This window comes from Ornithorhynchus anatinus, chromosome Y4, assembly GCF_004115215.2.
Source record: "Ornithorhynchus anatinus isolate Pmale09 chromosome Y4, mOrnAna1.pri.v4, whole genome shotgun sequence".
Classification (NCBI taxonomy): domain Eukaryota; kingdom Metazoa; phylum Chordata; class Mammalia; order Monotremata; family Ornithorhynchidae; genus Ornithorhynchus; species Ornithorhynchus anatinus.
In genome coordinates, this window is record NC_053178.1 from 724,512 (window position 1) to 731,250 (window position 6,739).

The following is a 6,739-nucleotide window of genomic DNA, read 5'->3' on the forward strand; positions in this document are numbered from 1 at the left end:
TGGACAGTGGTTTTGGGCGCCCAAAAGAACAGCTCTGGAAAATAATAGTAACAATAATGATAATGATAATATTGGTATTTGGTAAGCGCTTACTATGTGCAGAGCACTGTTCTAATGTGATAGGTAGATAGATAGATAGATAGATAGATAGATAGATAGATAGATAGATAGATAGAGAGAGAGAGAGAGGGAGAGAGAGAGAGAGATAAAGACCTGGCTCTTGACTGAAGCTAGGCAGGCTGGGGTCTTGGCCAGAAAGTGGCCTTAGCCTAGGACTTCATAGGGGTTAAGTGCACATTGGTTTCCCAGCTTCCCAAGTAATGGTTGCTATTACAAACATCTCAGCTGGGAGATGTGGGCTTCATTTTTCAATACTTGAGAAAACCTGTGTAATCTTGATGATCATGCACAGAGGTCAAATTCAAGACTTGAGCTAAAAATGTAAGGGCAGTGGCCTATGAAGCTATAAATGGATTACTCTGATGGATTTAGGAGTATCTAGAGGAGACAAGGAAGAACTGAAAAATGCAGGTTAGAGTGTCACTCTTGTTTCTTCAGTTACCTGGGTATTTCCCTTCACTGAGTCTTAGCCTTCTGTAAATCTACATTTTCATCCCACACTTAAAATCCCCCTGTGCCTGCAACAAGAAGTCATGACACTGGCTCACTCCCAGAACCAGAAGGCAGATTTACTAGCTGGAGGGTCCCCTTCCCTTGGCAACGAGGTCGAATGGAAGTTGATGGAGAGGGAATGGACTTCAGAGCAACACAGGTGAAATTCACCCCCACATCTTTTAAGTTTCCACAACTGGCCCTGTTGTGGCACTGGCCCAGTGGCATTCAGTACCGGGAAACTGAAAGCACAATGAGAGAAGCTGTACTGGATGAAGACGAATGGGGAATAAAGATTGGAGGAAGGAATATGAAGAAGAACAACCTTGGTTGTGCTGAGGTTACCCTACTGGCAGAAAGTGAAGAAGATTTGAAGGGGTTATCATTAAGAGTTAAGGAGCAGACCAAAAAGATGGGCCTGCATTTGACAACTGGAAGTTTTAACACATTTATAGGGATGGAGAGAAGATTGAAATTGTTGATTTTTTTTCTCTTCTGGGATGGCGAATCAATAACAAAAGAACTGGTGGTCAAGAAATGAGCCAAAGATCAATGTTAGGCAGATTTGCTTTGAAGAGCCTGAAAAGAAATCATGAAATGTGCTGATGAAATGTGGATTGCCACAAAAATACAAACTGTCAATTCTGTGGGGTTTCCAGGGACAGTGTATGGATCCAAAAGCTGGACAGTGAAACAACAGGATAGAAAGAACATCGATTCTTTTGAAATCGTGTGTTGGAGAAGGCTTTTGTGAATACCGTGGGCTGCCAAAACAAACAAGCAAATGGATTCTGGTACAAATTAAGCCATTGTGGTCTTTGGAAGGCCAAATGACTCAGATTAGTATATTTTGGATACATCATCAGGAGGATTAATTCTCTGGAGAAGGAAAAGTCCAGAGGAAATGTGGAAGAGGCAGACCTTCTGTCCAAGATAAACAGAAACCATAGCAGTGATAGTGGAAGAACTGTTAGCAAGGTTACAGATGGTGGCAGAAAATAGGATTGTTCTGGAGAGAATGCATCCACAGAATCGCTATGAATTGGAGACCGCCTGACAACATTTGATGATAATGATTAAGATAATAACAATAATAATGGTATTTGTGCCGTACTATGTGCCGTACTAAGTGGTGGTGTGGAAACAAGCAAAGAAGGTTGGACACGGTCCCTGTCCAGCATAGGGCACAGAGTCCTCACCCCCATTTTACAGAGGAGGTAACTGAGGCACAGAGAAGTGAAGTGACTTGCCCAAGGCCACACAGCAGGTAAGTGGTGGAACCTAGGATTAGAACCCATGACCTTCTGACTCCCGGGCCCGTTCTCTATCCACTACTCCATTGATGAGAATAGTAAAAGGAGAAATGAGGTATTTGTTTGTTCCTAATTTGTCCCTTGCTTTTGCCCGAAGCTTCCATGATGGGCTGTGAGTGGGAGACCCAGAGAAAGAGAACTACAGTGGGATTTGGGGGTTGGGGTTGGAAGAGGATTCACAGATAATGGTAGTATCAAGCTGTACATTTGTCCTTCATTGACAGAGAGGCAAGATCTTTTAGTGTGGTTTAAAAAGGTTGATGCAGGACTGACACTTGTTATGCCCATGGCTTTCCCCAAAATACAGGGTATCTCAGTCTTTATAGAGCTTGGCTTATGCAGGAGACACTTCTCACTGCAGCTGGCTTCTGTGGCCTTCTAACAGAGGATCACTGCTTTGTACTGTTTGAGATTATATTTCACTGCTTTCTAAATTGGGGGTGTGTGTGTGTGTGTGTGTGTGTGTGTGTGTGTGTGTGTGTGTGTAAAATGCATACATATTATAGAGGGAGAGAGTATGTAAATACAAATGCATGTGTGTCACATTTCCTGCCCACAACGAGCTCACAATCTAGCAGGGGAGACCGACATCAATAGACAACCATACAAACGTAAACAAACCAATAAACAAACAAATGTGTCTGAGCTGTGGGACTGGGAGGGAGGAAGAAAGAAGGGAGCAAGTCAGGGTGATCCGGAAGGAAGTGGGTAGAAGAGGAGAGGAGGTTTAAGTCAGAGAAGTTTTCTTGGAGAAGCTGTGACAAGAGATGATCAAGTATGTGCCCAAATTGGTGAGTGAGTGAGGTGGGTTGGAGCAGGAGGTCATTAGGATGGGGAGTGAGAGGAGGTGGACAGTGGACACTGTAGAAATCCACATGGATAGTGAAGTCCCCAAGGACCAATGTAGGGATGGAGAAAGAAAGAATGTGAGAAAGGGATCAGAATGATTCAGAAATTTTGAGGAGGGGGCCGGGAGGCGGAGGAGGTGTGGTAGATGACTGTGACTAGTGCCTGTATTGGGTGGGTGAACCAAGGTGAATCCGGAGTACCCACCATCTCAGGTCAGATGCTTCCTTGTGACTTCCAGAGCTCGCAAGGTGGAACTTGAAAGTGTGGTGAGATACTGCTCCCACAACCAGAACCGCTAGATTGACAGCCCAAGCTGGGAATTCAGAAGGTATTCCTCGCCCCCTTGCCAATCAAATTAAGTATGGAAGAGGGAGGGAGATAGGATAAACCGAGGCCGGAAATTGGAGTGGCCTAGGAGCACAGGTAATAAACATTTGCAGCCTCTGATCTTCTGTTTAGCGGATCGAGACTTGGAGCAGCCAGCTGCGGGTCACCTCTACCCAGAGCGTGGGATCCTCGCTCTGCCTGCACCAAGGTAATAATGTTGGTATTTGTTAAGCGCTTACTATGTGCAGAGCACTGTTCTAAGCGCTAGGGTAGACACAGGGTAATAAGGTTGTCCCACGTGGGGCTAACAGTCTCAATCCCCATTTTACAGATGAGGTAACTGAGGCACAGAGAAGTTAAGTGACTTGCCCACAGTCACACAGCTGACAAGTGGCAGAGCTGGGATTTGAACCCATGACCTCTGACTCCAAAGCCCGTGCTCTTTCCACTGAGCCACGCTGCTTCGCAAAATTAACGCACTGCGTTGGCCGGGAATCGAACCCGGGTCAACTGCTTGGAAGGCAGCTATGCTCACCACTATAACACCAACGCAAGGTAGGAGCCGTGAGTGTGTGAGTGTCCCTTTAAAAGGTCATGGGGCTGGAAGCTAGGTGCTTCGCCACGGGTGGGTAATGCATAGATTCCTCCCAAGTGGGAAGTGCTCGTGGGTGGGAGCTACCTGCCTCATCATGGATGTGCAGAACAAAAAATGGATTCCTCCCAAGTGGGGAGCCCTCGTGGTGGTAGCTACCACAGGTGAGTAACTCATAAATGGGTTTCTACCAAGTGGGAAGTGCCCGTGGGTAGGAGTTAGCCACCTCACCACATGCAAACAAACCATAAGTGAATTTCTCCTGGGTGGTACCGGGGCTTTTTGTCACATGCGAGAAGCACGTAAGTATATTCCTCCTGATAGGGTAGATCTAATATCATAAATAATCATATACTCCACGTCCAAAATAATCCAGGTGTTCAATTCGCCTTGGGGAATCAATTTTGTATAAAGCTCCACCTTTCTGTGCCCGGTCTTTCTTTCTCTCGCCGCGCCGATTCCCGAAGGAACCCGTCTCCGGGCGATGGGCAACAGTAGTAGAGACGGAAGATATGGGCTTCAGAGGAAGATATGGGCATCAAAGGAAGGGAGAGAAGGGTGGGGGAGGTGTGAATGTGCAAAAGCGATACTACGGATCGAGAAGAAAACTGACTCCTTCTCATTCGCAGTGAGTCTAGGGGAGTAGAAGAACATGAGACCCCCTCTAGAAAGCGCGGCAAGGGAGACAGTGTCATCGGGGGAGAGGTAGGTTTCAGGGATGGCGAGGAGGAGCAGTGACACTGGGTCAGAAACAGGTCAGGCATGAAGGAAAGCTTTTCCATGATGGAGTGAGGGTTTCTTTCTTTTCTTTCAATAGTATTTATTGAGCGCTTACTATGTGCAGAGCACTGTACTAAGCGCTTGGAATGAACAAGTCGGCAACAGATAGAGACAGTCCCTGTCGTTTGATGGGCTTACAGTCTAATCGGGGGAGATGGACAGACAAGTACAATGGCAATAAATAGAATCAAGGGGAAGAACATCTCGTAAAAACAATGGCAACTAAATAGAATCAAGACGATGTACAATTCATTAACAAAATAAATAGTGTAATGAAAATATATACAATTGGGCGGACGAGTACGGTGCTGTGGGGATGGGAAGGGAGAGGGGGAGGAGCAGAGGGAAAAGGGGAAAAAGGGGGTTTAGCTGCGGAGAGGTAAAGGGGGGGTAGCAGAGGGTGTAGAGGGAGAAGAGGAGCTCAGTCTGGGAAGGTCTCTTGGAGGAGGTGAGTTTTAAGTAGGGTTTTGAAGAGGGGAAGAGAATCAGTTTGGCGGAGGTGAGGAGGGAGGGCGTTCCAGGACCGCGGGAGGACGTGAAACAGGGGTCGACGGCGGGATAGGCGAGACCAGGGCACGGTGAGGAGGTGGGCGGCAGAGGAGCGGAGTGTGCGGGGTGGGTGGTAGAAAGAGAGAAGGGAGGAGAGGTAGGAAGGGGCAAGGTGATGGAGAGCCTTGAAGCCTAGAGTGAGAAGTTTTTGTTTGGAGCAGAGGTTGATAGGCAACCACTGGAGTTGTTTAAGAAGGGGAGTGACATGCCCCGATCGTTTCTGCAGGAAGATGAGCCGGGCAGCGGAGTGAAGAATAGACTGGACCGGGGCAAGAGAGGAGGAAGGGAGGTCAGAGAGGAGGCTGACACAGTAGTCTAGCTGGGATATAACGAGAGCCTGTAACAGTAAGGTAGCCATTTGGGTGGAGAGGAAAGGGCGGATCTTGGCGATATTGTAGAGGTGAAACCGGCAGGTCTTGGTAACGGATAGGATGTGTGGGGTGAACGAGAGAGACGAGTCAAGGATGACACCGAGATTGCAGGCGCCTGAGAGACGGGAAGGATGGTCGTGCCATCCACGGTGATAGAGAAGTCTGGGAGAGGACTGGGTTTGGGAGAGAAGATGAGGAGCTCAGTCTTGCTCATGTTGAGTTTTAGGTGGCGGGTCGACATCCAGGTGGAGACGTCCTGGAGGCAGGAGGAGATGCGAGCCTGAAGGGAGGGGGCGAGGGCGGGGCGGAGATGTAGATCTGCGTGTCATCTGCGTAGAGATGGTAGTCAAAGCCGTGAGAGCAAATGAGTTCACCGAGGGAGTGAGTGTAAATGGAGAACAGAAGAGGGCCAAGAACTGACCCTTGAGGAACTCCAACAGTTAAAGGATGGGAGGGGGAGGAGGCTCCAGCGAAGGAGACCGAGAATGACCAGCCAGACAGGCAACAGGAGAACCAGGAGAGGACAGAGTCCGTGAAGTCAAGGTGAGATAAGGTATGGAGGAGGAGGGGATGGTCTTCAGTGTCAAAGGCAGCAGAGAGGTCAAGGAGGATTAGAATGGAGTAGGAGCCATTGGATTTGGCAAGAAGGAGGTCATGGGTTACCTTAGAGAGAGCAGTCTCGGTAGAGTGGAGGGGACGGAAGCCAGATTGGAGGGGTCTAGGAGAGAATGGGAGTTAAGGAATTCTAAGCATCGATTGTAGACGACTTGTTCTAGGATTTTGGAAAGGAAGGGTAATAGGGAGATAGGGCGATAACTAGAGGGGTAAGTGGGGTCAAGAGTGGGTTTTTTTAGGATGGGGGAGAGGTGGGCATGTTTGAAGGCAGCGGGGAAGGAGCCATTGGAGATTGAGTGGTTCAAAATAGAAGTTAAGGAAGGAAGGAGGGCAGGGGTGATGGTTTTAATAAGGTGAGAGGGAATGGGGTCCGAGGTGCAGGTGGAGGGGGTGGCACTTGCGAGGAGGGAGGAGATCTCCTCTGAGGATACTGCAGGGAAGGATGGGAAAGTAGGGGAGAGGGTTGGTGGGGGGGAGGGGAGAGGCGGAGGGGTGACTTTGGGGAACTCAGACCTGATTGTGTTGATTTTCGTGAGGAAATAGGTGGCCAGATCATTGGGGGTGAGAGATGGGGGAGGCGGAGGAACAGGGGGCAGATGACACGCAAATCTTCATCTCCCCACGTTCTCTCCTCCTCCCTTCAGGCTCGTTTCTCCTCCTGCCTCCAGGACGTCTGCACCTGGATGTCTGCCCTCCACCTAAAACCTAAAATTCAACCTGTCCCAAACTGA

The 6,739-nt window shown here is 48.6% G+C and overlaps 1 non-coding gene across 1 annotated transcript; it reads right to left on the minus strand.

Annotated features, from left to right (window-relative positions):
• Window positions 1–3,581: 3,581 nt before the first annotated feature.
• Window positions 3,582–3,653, minus strand: TRNAG-UCC. Its single transcript has one exon. It is a non-coding gene; the product is annotated as a tRNA-Gly (tRNA).
• Between the last annotated feature and the right edge of the window lie 3,086 nt (window positions 3,654–6,739).